The following is a 16,424-nucleotide window of genomic DNA, read 5'->3' on the forward strand; positions in this document are numbered from 1 at the left end:
AATTTTTGGGAGGATGTTAGGGAGAATTTTTTTGAAAAAATATTAGGCCACCACTGCGTCATAACATTTTTATGTATAGGTTATCTCTGCAATAATATGGGAAGAACCCTTAGCACTGGATCAGGTTTTACTTTCCACCTTCCTATGTCAAGGCCAGTAGTATGATGCTCATCTAAACAGCTGCAGAAAAGATGCCCTCACTTTTTGCACACCTCCCATGTTTAAACAATTTATTTTACAATTCTACCCCCTTAAATAGGAGGAAATATGGTCCAGTTTTAGTGGGGTACTGGGAGTCAGAACTCCCTTGGTTCTATCCACAGCTCTGACATTGACTCACTGTATGATCTTCAGCTAGTCCGTTAAGCTCTCAGTATCTGCATTTGCCCATCTGTAAAACCAGTACCTGCCATGGGTTTTATGGGGCTTAATTCATATTAAGCACTTTGAGAATCTTGTTGAAAGGCATTTCACTCCATAAAGGTAGGCTATTATGATAGCCTCTGACAGGTAAAACCTGCAATTATATGGCATTGTTTTAACATTCATAATATACAGCGCTGTCTTACCCCCTCCTTATATGTGATGCTAATTTCCTTCAACTGTATTGTTTGAACCGGTTCCCCTCATTTGGGAATCTAAACAGGGGATACTTATCTAATGGCTCTTTGTTATAATGTTTTATAACACCTTTACACACTTTCTATGCATTTTTCTTCTGAAAACTGTTCTCAGTAATTGTTTGTTTTCCTAATAAAAGACTGTGCAGTACATATTTCTCTCCTTTTCTTCCTCGTGCCATCTATTTTCTAGTAAAAATGGGTCCATCCCCGCAGACTTTGATTTAAACACCATGTACCTTCAAAGTGCTCAGACTCCGAATTCAGATCCAAATTTGGGGGCTGGCCTGTATCTATAGAAATCCATTATTTGCCAAATGGAAAAGGGTATGGGGGAAAATAGATTCCAGGGGGAAAAAAACAATTTTCATATTTCTGAGACTATTATGCACCAATGTACAGTTAAAAGAAAACACCTGAACAGAGTTACCAGAGAGCGAGACCTTTAAACTGGGCAAGAGCTAAATATGCTGGGATTGTCCTATTGCTTTCTGAAATTTGTTCTTTGTTCTTCAGAGTATATAGAGGGTGCTCAGGAAACACTAAGCTACAAATGCTTGCCAAATTAAAGACCACACAGCAATAGTGTAAAAAAGGAACAGTTATAATCACAGATGTACTGTACATAAAATAGCCATTTCCTTCTTCAAGGATAATTGCAAAAGTTGTTTGAAAATAATCAGGCCCTTATTCAGCAGATCTGGAGGACAGAAGGCAGCTGTACAAATATCAGCCACCATGACAGAGTGTAGCCAAAAAACAAAGCTGAGATTGAAATGTGCTGGTAAAAAAAAAAAAATCCTGTTTTAAATGATGTATAGCTATCTCTGAGCTTTTTGTGTGCCCATACACACGTGCACATCATATGGTGACAATATTCATACATTAAAAGCAATTTAACATGCACCCTTTTATCACCTTACCTGTCCTCTGCCCACTAGCCACCTCCTCCATGACTACTAACATTCAAAATCTCTGAGCAGCTTTTAATAGCCACCTTTCTTGTCTTTTTCAGCTACATTTCTCTCCCCTTCCCCGAATGCCCCACCACTTTCTAAAATGGGGGATTTCAGTCCTGCACTAGGATCAGATTTAAGATCTTATAATTTGTGGACTAGAAATAGGGATCTTATGCTCCTGGAAAAGGGGTGATGCCCTTTCGGTGATTCCCAAAAGGATACACAGTACCTGCTACTGGCCTGACATATTTTAGCTGTAGCACAACTTTAAAATCTAATTTTTAATGTCTAGCAAAGTTATTTTGAATATTTTAGATGTTATTTCTTGCCTTTTGGACCCTATGTGACTGAGTTCATGGTAACTAAGGTCTCCAGTGGAGGGATACAAAAATAGTTCTAATCATTAAAAAAAAAAAAAAATCTAAAATAGTTCTCTGTAAAATATGATACACAGAATTCATGATGATTTAGTGAGGCATGACGTGTTTATTGGCACTCGGTTGAGACGACCTTTAATTCACTCAAGACTTGACAAGGTCAACTCCCTACAACCTTTGTACAACACTATCAGGTACTTAGAACAGAAGCTGTCTCACGTAGCCACACAAACACACATGATCCCCTAAGGCTGACCAAAAATGGAAACAGATTGAGAATATTTTTGAGATCAAAATGCCTTTTCACCACTCCCCTCATCATAGGAGTTTGTTGGCTCAAAAGCCTCAGAACATCTCAACTACTGCAGTGTAGTAGCAGGATTGAGGTGTTCTCCAATGTAACCAGGACCTAACCTGTTTGAGGTTAAAACCCAACACCTTAAATTGCACCTAGAAATGAACTGGGAGCCAGTGTAGACTGAAGAATACAGTGGGGTGTGTTGCAGATGTATTGTTCTCCCTGCAGGAAATACTTGTAGCATCTCCAGCACCTCATTAAGGAAATAGGGATGATCCTGTGTTTGGCACCTCTGTCCCTTTGACAACTGGGAGTTCAGTTTGAATCCAATCAATCCAGCAAAATATAATGAAAAGTCCTTATAAAAAAATCCTTATCTCATCTTTGGAGGCAGCAAGCACTTATAAAACCGCCTACAGCCAGGAGCAGGTCTGCTGACTGGGACTTTGTGGATATTACAACAGAGGCAAGAAACCCCTTGGCATAGAGGGCACATTTTTATTCCTATACAGATGGTAATGATCCTGCAAGGCTTGACCTCGGACTAGGAGTACTACTACTGGCAGACAGGGGGCAGCTGGGAGTTGCAGAAAGGGGAGGCCTAGAGTGATGATAAATGTATTAAGCTTTTTTTCAATGAAGAACAAGCAGTTAATGGAATAGGAGCATTTGATAGTCAATAAACAGATAAATAAGAGACCGACAGCTATAGATTACTAGGGTTCTGGTGACATAATAAATCACAGGAGCACAGGTCATCTGGATAAGGACATTACTGAGCCCCTTCATGTACTTCCTTGTAATTTATAGTGTACGTATTATAAAACAAGCCTGTGAACAACACAAACTAATAGAATTTCTTTTTTATTTTTTAACCAAGGAGCTATAACCAGCTAAAGATTGCAAGTGTCAATTATTTTTTCTCCACAAGCAATCGTTCAGAGTGAGTCTTCTCTATAAAACTCAATAGCTTACTTTTTCTGATACAAAATCCACATATATTTATAATTCATCATTGGGATGTCATGCCTGTGAATGACATTTTTCACAGCTGTATGATAAATAATACTTTGCAGTCTTTTTTAGCATCTATTAAGGGAGGAACTCAAAGCACCTTACAGTGATGGATATTTTCATTTTAAATCTGGAGAAATAGCTGTGCCTATCCTGAGATTTTCTTAACACTTTCCACCCTCCGTTGCAATTGTGGTAATCCTTGTGTAGATAGACAAGGTGCTGCCATTTTTACAACTACATCATCTATTGCTGTTCACAGCAAGTCTAGACAACATACTGTTAAAAAAATGACAGCAGCTAGAGCTGATTGTGACAGCATAGTTAAGGTTGAGGCAGAAGTATTCAGTTTATCGTGAGTTTTGAAGCTTTATTTTGTAAAAAGTTCATAAAAATGGCAAAAAAATGCAATGTGGAATGTTAACTTTGAGTAGTATTTTACGATTTTATGATGGTTTGATGAAAATTGAATTATACAAAGAGAATAATGAGTTGTTAATTTTAGACGTTTGGAAACATTGGACTGTCTCTCCTTTTATCAGACATCTTTTGCAATAAATCTAAAACATGGTTTGTTCCACATGTTGCTCCTCATGTGCTCATTAATATTATATATATAGAGGAAGTATTTTGTCTGTCTCATAATTTGTCATTTTTTCCTCCAGAAACTGAAAAGTGCCAAGAAAAGCTTGCTGTATTTGGCAGCAATGATATAACACATCCACTGGGAGACACTGAGTCTGGAAAAGTGAGAAGAAAGAGACTCTCACCAAATATCTCTGCAGAAAGGTCCATGAATTTGCAGCCAGGAGACTGAGTTAATATCTCATTGCTACTGATTGCCCTTCATATTTTCATGCATTTCCCCACCCTAATTATTAACCAAGACCATAAACACCAGCCCTATAATGCTAGTATAAGATGCCCTGTTTTACAAACAAACTAACACAGGCTACTGCAGGCACAGTTGGGAGTAGCATTCAGAAATGAGACCCTGATCCCTGCTTTGGCCCCTTTATACTGGGTAAAAGGGCAGAAGTGGCATAGAGGGGGCTCTCAAAGCCCCAGTTCCAACAGGGGAGGATTCCACTGGGAGAGGCACGGTGGAAGGCCGCTATAAGGCTTCCCTCTCAGGCCTCCCACTCCCACGCAAGCCATGTGTGTAGGGTGACTAGATCACCACACTAAACTATTGGGACACATTGGGGTGCCATCAGCCCCGCCCACAGTCCACCCCTGCTCCTCCCAGGGTCTGCCCCCACTCTGCCCCAGGTCCCGCCCCCTCCCCGTTTGCCCCCACCACCACGCCCTTCCTCATCCCCCAGCCTGCCACTGCTTGCTGCATCCCTCCTCAGTCTCCCACCCACCGCTCGCCTCCCCATCTGCTTGGCCACCCGCCCGCCACTTGTCTCTTCACCCCCCGCGCCCACCACAAACGCCTACAGCGCCAACTTCCCCTCTGCTGGGTGGGTGCTCGCCCACCTCCTGCTTCTTTCCGCCCCTGCACCGCCCTCGCCCCGCCCCCATTCCACCTCCTTCCCCCAAGTCCCTGCCCTGCCTCTTCTCTGCCTCCTCCCCTGAGCGCGCCACTTACCTGATCCTCCCCACTCCCTCCTGGAAAGTGCTAAGCACCGCCAAACAGCTGTAGGCGGCGGGAAGCGCTGGGGGGGAGGAGCGGGGACGCGGCACGCTTCGGGGGGTGGAGGGGGAGAAGGAGGAGAGGAGTGGGGAGCTTGGCTGCAATTTTCCCCCATGGGTGCTCCAGTCCCGGAGCACCCACGGGGTCAGCGCTTCCCTCCCGCTCACCTCCTTACCTGAGTATTGGGATGAATGGCATCCCGATCGTACATTGATTAGGATGTGGGACAAAGGGTTAAATATCGGGACAGTCCCAATTTTATTGGGACATCTGGTCACCCTACATGTGTGAGCATGCTGGGAGCAAGCTTTTCCAGAGGGCCTCTGCCAAACAAAGCACTGAGGAGATTCCAGCACTGCAGCCTACAGAACAGCTTGAGGAGGCTGCTGTGATGTACACAGGCCCCCAGGGTGATGTAAGTTAGGTAAGGAGGCACTACAGTCCCTGGAGCAGCCCAGGATTGGGAGGACACAAAAGGTGTTTTATAAATCTCCTTTAATTCCCTGCTGTCTTTGGGCTGTGAGTTCTGTGCTGAATTAGAGACCTGGGGTAAGATTCTGAGCTGCTCCTCTAATATGGTAAACCTAAACCATAAACACCCTGCTTTTCATTCTTGATTGTGCTTCAATTATTCTGTCTCAAAGAACTAAACCAAGCACTCCTTTTCCAGAGCCAGGAATAGAAGCTAGGATTCCTGATCTCCAATATGTTACTGATATCTAGCAATCATGTAACCCACTAGGAGGCAGTATTATTTAGTGGTTAGAGCACTGGATTAAGGAGACCCGAGTTCTATTCCCACCTCTTTCACTGGTCTGCGGCATGATCCTGGGTAATTCACCTTCCCTGTCTGTGCCACAATTTCCCCATCTGTAACATGATACTGAGTTCACTTTGTAAAGTGCTTTGAGATGTGATGAAAAGAGCTAGATCACTTCAGAGATTGGATCAGTGAGCTACTGTCAATGTTCAGGAAGATGAGATCGAGCCAGGAGCTGGGTCATTGCCACCTGTGCTTGTTACAATATCTGTATCGTATTTTAAGTACACTTCCCCCCCCCCCCCCCACAACATGGCTGTACTTTTGGTTTCCATATGGCAAGATATTTACAAGGCTGCTCCTGTTATTTTTGATGCTGGGCAATGAATCAATGAAATGAATTGCACAGGTAACGTCGTTCTGGGTCAGGCAGCCCTTTTACACAATGGCAAGTACTTACATGAACAGTCCCACTGCTCTCCAGTGGGAGTAAGGCCTATGTGCTGTGAATGTTAGTGTTGTGCTTCCCAGTGATATCATTTTACCATTCATTAACATTCATTACACGGTTGTGCCTAAGTGCTGAACTGCACCACTGCTCACTCGGGCCACGTAGTTCAGACAAGTATTTATGCACATCAGAGACAATTTTCAAATGTGTTTTAGGAACCTAAGTTCCTTTTGAAAGTGGATGTAGATTTCCAAGTCACTTAAGCACTTCTAAAAATTTTACCCATCCTCAACTTTAAGCATGTGATTAGTTCCAAAAAATTAAGCATCTTCCTGAATGGGCCTTAATCATTGCGTGCAAATTACTCTATGCACCTAGTTACACTAAATTTTCCAGTTAATAATATTATTATTACAACCTGACTTTTCCAACATAATCCATTAATACGTGAAGGATATTTTGGAGGGCTTTTTATTACTAATAAACAGGATCTTATTACTTTATTGAGATGTCATCAAGAGATACTTTATATACACAATTGCATTTTTTATCTCTACAACTTTATTGACGTGAATTTGTTTCTCACTGGTCTGATTCATTTATTTTACTGCAATGGTTCCCTCATTAGTAAATACTAGAAAGTGTTTTTTGTAATTGCTTTGTGGGGTTTCTTTGAGGAACGAAATAGGTACCCAGCCTAAATTTGTATTGATTTCTACACCCAGGGATGTGCCAAACAGAGTACTGATTTCAGGCTAGAGGAGCAAAGGGAATTGCATTTTGTTCTCTTTCAGTTATAGAAAATCACTTTACATTTTTCAATGACATTAATAAAATCTTATAGCAGCACCTGTCCAATGGCATTTAGGTTATGCTCCCTGGAATCCTATGTTTATTTCAACACTGTATATTTTCTTTAACACAAAAAAATATTAAGTTAAAAGAACTTCCATGTTGCAAAGTCAGACGTTCAAAAGTTAGGAAATGCCAGAATTAAGGTTGTCTAGGCAACCTTAATTTGGCCTTTTTCTGCACATGCATCATGATACAGTCTTTAATTACATGATCACAGACTATTTTTTCCATAGGACACCTGCCTCATTCAGTGCTAAAGATGGAGCTGCTCTGGAGATTAGTTAGGGTTATGTAGTAAATGAAGTTGTCCGTCTGGCTCTTGCCTAATTTGTTGCAGAAACTCCCACTCTAGACTCCTAAATCAAGTTTCCCCCAACCTGCCCTAGTATCTTTGCCTAACCAGTCCCAGTTCCTCCCATCTTCTAGCTCTGCATCCAATCCATCTCTCTCATCTTCTTCCCTGCACCGCACTTGGCCCCTCCCACAGACATTCCCTCTTTCCCTCCCTGGCCTCCTTGCCACAACTCAGCGCCTTTTCCTAATCTGTTTGCCCAGCTGGTCCCAGTTCTTTCCCCCTCCCACCGAATCCTGGCTCCTTGTCAGATGTGCCTCCCATTCTCCCAATCTAATTCCCACCACTCCAGTGATCCACAGTCTCTTTAAACAGCCAGTCCCAGTCTCCACTCATCTCCCAGTCACAATTTCCTACTCCCCCTTATCTTCGGAAGCTCTTTTCTGTGACTATGTCTTCCCTGAAAAAATGTGTTTTTTCCCCCCCTTGATGTAACTAGTCAAGATCAACCCCGTGTTCCTGTTAAAGCCTGAGCTGAGTTTGTCCTTGTAGCTGATTACTGAGCTACTGTAATCTATGCAGCCTTTGGAGTCTGCATGCTTCCAAGCAGACTGGGTCTGAACAGCATCCAGACACTCTAAGTCTGGCCTCCCAGGAGCATTCCTGGGATGCAGACTGTCTGGCTCCCTCCTTGAAAAGTGGAACCCCTCAGTCCAGCTGCCCTAGCCCCTGGGACCCGTGCTGAACCCTCCAACTCTCCCCAGTAGCTTATGTACAGTGTAACCAGAACTCCATGCTCAAGCTGTGGGCACTCTGATTTACACTCGAACTCTTCTGGAACCCCAAACCTGAAGAAGAATGGAGCTCAAAAGCTTGTCTCCTCTACCAATAAAAGTTGGTCCAATAAAAGACATTACCTCACCTACACTGTCTCTCTCATATCCTGAGACCAACACGGCTACAACATGGTCCTTTAAGGTCAGACTCCAGACTGGTCCTGTAACACAACCCAACATGGTGGTACAGCATATAATGAAAGACATAATCAAGGTTACACTCAAAATAGAGGCTGAAATACAAGATTTTTTTCAGAAAGTCAGAATGGGGACACACATAAGCCCAAAATGCCATAACCACCCACCTCAACTAGCTAACAGTGAGGAAAAAATGACCTACGCCTGGTCTCCAGTAGGATTTAACACCAAGATAGCCATCTTGCTATCAGGGCCGGCTCTAGGTTTTTTGCCGCCCCAAGCAAAAAATTTTTTGGCTGCCCCCCACCACAGCCCTAGGCTCTCAACCCCCCCACCCTCTGCCGCCTCAGTCCTGGGCTCTCTCTTCCCCCCTCCCGCACCCTCTGCCGCCCCAGCCCTGGGCTCCCCCCCACCAGTGCTGACTCCGCCCGCTCCCCTCTCGCCTCCAGCTGGTCCGGTGCTGGCAGGGTCAGGGTAAGCAGCGGGGCACCTGGGCCGCGCCTCAGCCCAGGGTCCCTCCAGCCAGGGCTCCCGCCTCCAGAACCAGCTGGGACCGCCCTGGCAGGGGGCTGAGGAGGGGACAGGGTAGTCCCAGAGGGAGCAGAGCACCCGAGAGCGGGAAGCGGGCCCCGCACGGCAGCGCCCCGCCCCGCCCTCTATGGCCCTGCTGCTGCTGCTTCTGGCCGCCCTGCTGCAATCTCTGGGCGGCTCGGGCCACTTCGCCCAGCCCTGGCTGCGGCGCTGGGGGGCGGCCACCCTGCTGCACCTGCAGGCGGCTCCATGTGCCCCGTAGGGCGGCCCCCAGCCTGAGTGTCCCCCGCTCGGAGCCTGCCCGGCCCAGCCACAAGGTGCGGCACTGCTCCCCCGCGGCGCGAACTGCAGCACCCCCAGGGCGCCCCTCGCGCACGACGCTCTGCTGCTGCCAGGGCCGGCACTAGGCTTTTGCCGTGGGAAGCAAAAAAAAATGGCCAGAATGCCGCCCTTGAAAATGTGCCGCCCCAAGCACGTGCTTGGTTTGGTGGTGCCTAGAGCCAGCCCTGTTTGCTATTACCACACTATTTTTTTGCAGAGAGTCAAAGCTTTAGTTCAATACAAGTATTTAATGAAAACAGGAATCTCGGAGACTATTACTTTACACCTCCCCTTGAATTTTTTTCTATTATATATAAAAGCTAATACAGGGTGACAATTGGACAGTCAAAAATGGGATATGAAATGGAAAAGTCTGAAGACCAGTTATTTAATGGTTAGAGAAGGTTGCTCTGAGTGCAAACTCCCAGCTTTGATTTCCAGCTCTGTGACCCTGAGAAGACCACTCAGTCCCTCAGTTTACCCACCTACAAGAACAAAATAATACAAACACTAAACTGCCCCATGGTGAAACTTACTTATTTAGCATATACAGAATTTTAAAAGCCTCAAATGATAAGTGCTATATAAGCAAAGATATTTCCTGAATCTTCACTTTTATGTACATTCCTACATAGTGTTGTTTTAATGCACGCTTGTACTGCTAAGCCAGTGTCAAAAGTCTTGCAGAATCAGACCCCCACAAAATGGTGAACATTCTCTTTTGCAAGTCAGTGCCCACAGGGCTCTCTGTCAAATTCCAAGTACAAATTTTCAATGGAATTTGTAGCAAGGGATTGTGAAACTTTGTTAAAATGGAATTTGAGTAACTTGAGCATTTTGCTCTGTTCTCTTTATCAAGGTTTCAAAAAAAGACCATACCAAGTTAGTTCAGATTCAGGTCACCTAAAATTTGGGGGTTGGGGGGATATAAACAGTTCAAGTTTTGATCCTCCTTAGCACTCAAGGCCAAATATGTTCTGAACTTCAGTAGTTACATCAGAGATAGTTTGGCTAATATGTATTCTAGCTCTGCTAAAAGCATACCAGTTGCTTTGTTATGCTATTGCACAGGCGAGCCAAAAATAATTTGTTTTTCCAGGGTTCTTGATCTAGCTTTATAACACATATAGTTGGTGAATGTAAATTAATGGTTATTACAGCATCTGCTCTGCCTTTCACTTGTTTTTATAGTGAAAAGCTGACTTGATTTTTTTGTTTTAATAACACAATAGTCACACACCTGCTGGAGCCCTGTTATATTGCTACTCCAGGGAAAGATGGTTAATTGCATTTCCTGCCTATTAGAAGTAGGGTTTGCTAGATTTAGTATCCTATTCGGTGAGGTTCTTTAAGCATCTTATCAAAGCTTTTTTAACACTGTGTTAAACCTACTCCTCCTTAGCTTGCTATATTTTTTTAAAAGGCCACTGTCGAGATAAAAATCATGGTGCCTGATTCTGATTTCAGTCATAAAGTGTAAGTCCGGAAAAAGAAATTCAAATTTTTTTTATGATTTCTTTTAAAACACCACCACCACCACTAACAACAACACAACACAGTGGGTGGCCTGAGAGCTATATCTGGCCCAGGGAGTAATACAATGCAGCTGCAGGGTGACAAAGGAGCAGGGTTGTGATTATTAGCAAATTTGGAGAGGGGAAAAATCAGTTTCAATTCAGTTAGCAAGTAAAAGAAATGATTTAGTATCTTTTATTATATCTAAATGTATCTGCAGTTTAAGGTAGGTAGGTAAAACATGATAGATAAAAACACCCCTTAATGTTAATAGGAGAAGCAGACCCTAAGTATGGAGTGAGCTGCCGAGACTTTTAGTATAAGGAGCTATCTATGGCTGGAGGTATGGAGGCTAGTGATGAATAACTAGTCACAGCCTCCAACTTGTCCGAAAGGGCCCATGGATTTTGCAAGTCCACTGCCACTAGGAAGAAGGTAGAGTGCCTAGGGCCATGCTATTTTGGCTGATCTGGGCAATGCTCATTCTTATTCTGTCCCTGACACAGAGGGATATGGTCATGTGCTCCTCAGTCACTGCTCTAAAGAATATGGAGCAGGTGTTGGAGACACGAAAATCCTGGAGGGGCTATGGCAAATTAGAAGCAGCAGTGATCAGGCACCCACACTAAGAACAGCTGCTTGATGATGCCAATTAAAAAAAAGAAAAAGAAAGAAATAAGACTGGGGTAGCGAATAATAAAAGAACAGGAGCACAATAAAGTCAAAATCTGGAAATTACAAAGTAAAGCCAAAGCCAACTTTTGTCATTCACTATTATGATTATCAATGGAACCATTAGCAAAAACACAACACTAACCATAAAAGTTTTCCATTGTTTTGTCAGTTCCTGGGGAGTCCCCACTTTTCCAAAGACAGCACACTGCTGCACAGACTGGTATGGGTCCCTGTTATGGGATGCATCGTAACACTGAGTATAAATTAGGAACCTCATTTAACTGCCTCTATCTACATGAGAGGGAGGATGTTTATGTTGTGTATGTAGGAGACTGGTTTTGAAATCCAACTTCAGTTGCATGAAATTGACTTCCTTATGGTTTCAGGCAAGCATTTCCCTGTACTGGAATAATTACACTTCTAAAATCCCTTTTACAGTAACAGACCTACCAAGTATCACACATACATTGGGCCAAATTACATCTAAGTCTAGAGGGAATCAAAAGTGGTATACTTTAGGATCAACTTTTAGCCTGCGAAACATGAATATTGCATTTGTGTACTTATACTACAACTTAAGTAATACAAGTATGCTCGAACCCTAAGGCCACATCTATGCGAGTCACATTGGAGTATAGCCACCAAAGTTTGTATATTGCTCGAGTGCATGCATTCTTGGCCACTTGCATCAGCACTGCATGTACTCACCAAGGGTGAGTGTGTCAATGCAAAGAGCAGTGAACCATGGGTAATTAACCCAGTGTGCCACATACTTCCGTCCAGTGCAATGCCTTTGTGGAAATTTTTGCAATATGTTGTAGGATAGAAATGACTTGTCCAAAGATCTCTGGGAGGTAGGGATCAATCTTCCATCATGCAACTTTCTTGATCCATATCCCATAATTTTAATGCTTTTTTAATAAAAAGAAATCTTACAAACCCACACGGCATTTTTTGGTATCCGCCATCTTTATCAGAAGCATGGAGTCCACAGAGCTCTGCACTATTCTCATAAATGTTGCAAATACAGGCTGCACAATTCTCCTGTATTTGCAGACCCCAAGGAATTATCACAAAAATGGGGCCATGACGATTTCTTGGAGTTTGCAGCGTTATTGTAGCCATGTTGGTCCCAGGATATGAAAGACAAAGTAGGTGAGGTTATAATCTTTTATTCGGGGAAAGAACAAGCTTTTGAGCTACACAGAGCTCTTCTTCAGATCTGGGGAAGGAAGCAGGGTGCCTCAGCTAAATACAAGTTGGGACAGGTTGTTAAGCATATGGGGTAACACATGTTGTAGAAGGTCACTTGAAATGGAGTGGGCAATAAGGGTTAGGTTACATTGTTATACTTAAACCGCTTGAAGTGGGTCATCAAGGGTTAGCAGGCAGGTGTGTGCTACAAATTATTGTAATGAGCCATGAAATCAGTATCCCTGTTAAATCCATGGTTTTTGGTGTCTAACAGACTTATGAATTTTAGTTCACAGGCTTGCATTTTGAAAGTGTCATGTTTCCTTTGAGGACAAGTATTGAAAGATCAGATATAGTGACCACTTTGTCATAAGTATTCTCCCATGGGTGATAGGGTGTTCTTTTCTTTTATCATTTTTATGTGTGAGTTCATTCGAGTGTGTAGTGATTGTCGCATTTCACACACTCAGTTGTTATTAGGGAATTTGATGTACTGGATGAGATACACCATATGTTGTGATAAGCATTTGTAGGACCCATGAATCATGAAAGGTGTGTTGTAGGGGGGTGTTGATCATCGGAGGAATGGCAATATGTCTGCACGTTTTGCATTTGGTGTTCTGGCAGGGTCTGGTGCTGCTTTGAGTTGATGTCTCTTGGTCTGTGGAGAGCTTGCTTGTGATGACTAGCTTTGTGAGGTTGGGGGGTTGTTTGAAGTCCAGAAGAGGAGGTTTAGAAAAGATTTCTTTCAGGATGTGGTCCTCATTAGGTATGGGTTGTAATTGTTTGATGATACCCCGCCTAGGCTCTGGTCCGGCAGACCAGGCTCATTATCCCGGGCAATTGGGTAACTGGTCTAAGAGAAGGTCACTCTGAAAACAAACTCCTTCAGTTTTCTCTGTTTACCTTGCCACTGGAAGTGTCAAGGGAGTGTCTGAGTTGGTGCACAACTGCTCGTTCACTTTAAACAAATTCTCGTGGAGCCTTTGACAATCCAGCAAGTCCTGCTGCTATGGGGGAAATGGTGAAAGTAACAGGTAATGGAAATTGCTGGGAGTCATAGTCGTGACCTGCACAGGTCAAGACTTTGGTCACTGTGTTGACCTGGGATGACACCATAGTCTGGCAGCATCTTGATTGATTCGGCTGTCCTATTTAGAGACAGCACAGCTGACCTCAATCTGAAGAGGGGGCTAAAAAAGGCCCCTAAAATTGCTCATCCTGAACAGCTCTGATTAGCTTACCATAGCTGGAGGGTGTCCCGTCATGTGGTCAAAATTTAAACAAGCCTCAAAAAGTTTCCTTTTGTCTCTATATTCTGACGTGGACTGTTCGTACACTCCTTGATCGTTCAAACTAAATTAAAATGTCCTGCCAGGTGGACTGCTCTTATTGGTCAAGTGCTTGAAAGATATTGTATAGATGTTGTGCTGCTGAGCGAGATGTGATTTGCTGAAGAGGGTCAGCTCATTGAAGAGAGTGCTGGGTATACTTTCTTCTGGAAGAAATGCCCATAAAACGAGCCATGGATGCAGGAGTCAGCTTTGCAATCAGACAGAAGCTTGTTTCTAGTTTGGAGAGCCTACCCATCAGTACCAACGACGGACTGGAGAAGCTCCAACTTCCCCTGAGAGGTGGACATTATGCTTCACTGATCAGTGCTTATTCAGCAAAAATGGCTAACTCTGAAGTTAAGGAGCATTTTTATTTTCAACTAAATGATCTGATCGACTCCCCCTGAACACAAGTTGATTATTTTAGATGACTTCAATGCTCATGTTAGCTGTGATGATTCTGTGTGGCATGGTGTTCTTGGCGAATGTGGCATTGGCAAGATGAACAGCAAAGGCCACTTCTGCTGACATGCATCAAGCACCATCTAGTTATCGCAAACACTGTCCTCCAATTCTATGACATATACAAAATGACCTGGATGCACCCTCATTCACATCACTGCCATCTGATTGACTATGTGTTAGTCCGACAGCATGACCTATGAGATGTGCACATAACTCGGATAGTATGAGGAAATGATTGTTGGACTGACCACCATCATGTTTAATTAAAAGCTTTCCCTCTCTATTTGGCTGAACATGGATTAAAAATCTGTCCGTTAAGCATGTAAATATTGCCTGGCTGAAAGATCTGTCAATCACCAAACAATTTTCAGCACAACTAACTCCTGTTTTAGAAATTCTTCCAATGATCAGTGATGACATATCTGTTGAATGGGTATCCCTGCATGGCAAAATGTGTAGCATGGTCATGGATTGTTTTGGATATACAAAACACCATCATAGAGATTGATTCTAGGATAATGACCCTGAAATATTGAATCTCCTTGATGTCAAGTGACAAGTGCATGCCACGCTCTTAGCTGACCCATACTCTGAGTCGAAAAAGGCCAGATATAGGACAGCTTGCATCACGCTCCAGTGCAAACTCTCCCAAATGCAAAATATGTGGTTTTACTGTAAAGTGGATAAACTACAGGCCCTTGCTGATAAACATGACTCCAAAGATTTCTATTATGCTGTCAAAGTTGTGGATAGGCCTATCCAATCTGCCTTCACATCGCTAACAAGTGCTGATGGTGAATCTGTCAACACAGATTGCACTACCATGCACCAAAGTGGCACAAATATTTTAGTGAACTACTTAATCATTTTTCTACAGTTTCTGATGATTTACTGGATAATGCCCACAAATTGCCTACATCTGGTGCAGTTGTATATCCACCCACACAAGCCAAGTATTGAACGCTGTTCAAGTAATGCAAAACAACAAATCTGGTCCTGTTGCTGTTACAGTTGAAGTTTTCAAATATAGAGGAAATCTCATTGACAGGCTTTTTGAATTTTCCTTACATGTCTGGCTTCAAGAAATCATACTGCAACAACTGAAAGATGCCAACATCATCACTATCTATAAGCATAAAGTCTCAAAGAGCAACTGTGGTAATTACTGCAGTATCTCTTTCCTCTCCGGGGCCGGCAAGAGTCTTGCACGGATCCTCTTGAACCAACCCCGACCCAAATGATTGACAAGGTTGTACCTGAGTGTCAGGGTGACTTTGTGTTAGCCAAAAAAACTGTTGACATGATTTTCATCATTTGACAATTACAGGAAAAGTGTTGTGAGCAGCATCAACCTTTGAATATTGTGTTTCTCATTCTAACCAAGGCATTCAACATGGTCAACCACACCGCCCTCTGGAAATGACTACATCTGGATGTCCAGACAAATTAATTAACATAATTCAGCAATTCCATGAAGGCCTGGCTGGAAGAGTTAGTGCTGATGGTTATCTATCAGACCCATTTCAATTCACGAACAGGGTGAAGCAAGGATGTATTCTTGCTCCTAACCTTTTACATTTATTCTTTGCTTTGATGCAAGAGGAACCCCTTCCTGGCTCTTCAAATGGCCTTTTGACACTTCTGCACTGGTAAGCTTTTTGATCTTTCCCATCTATGTGAAAACATGAAAGTGATAGAAGCGTTGATTCAGGAACTGCTCTATGCCTACAATTGCGTCTTGATGGTGCAATCTGAAGAAGCACCACAGTATCCCACAAACTGCTTTGCTGATGAGGCTTGTAACTGTGGTCTCGCCATCAGTTGAACAACCAAGGTTATATACCAGCCAGCTTCTGAACAACTTTATCAAAACCCATCAATAAGCTTCGATGGTACCATGCTCCAAGCTGTCAAATAGTTGACTTATCTTGGCAGGATTTTGAACAACGAAGCAACAATTGACCACAAAGTGGATGTGCAAATTAAGAAAGCCAGAGCCACATATGGTTGTCTCCATCACTGAATCAGGAATTAACATGGAATCTGTCTATAGTCAAAAATTAAAGTCTATAATGCTATTCTCATGACATTGCTCTACTGGTGTGAAATATGGACCTGTTATCAACGGCAAATTTAAAAGCTTGACAGTT

The sequence above is a fragment of the Terrapene carolina genome, unplaced genomic scaffold, assembly GCF_002925995.2.
Source record: "Terrapene carolina triunguis isolate 2854851 unplaced genomic scaffold, T_m_triunguis-2.0 Scaffold180, whole genome shotgun sequence".
Classification (NCBI taxonomy): domain Eukaryota; kingdom Metazoa; phylum Chordata; order Testudines; family Emydidae; genus Terrapene; species Terrapene triunguis.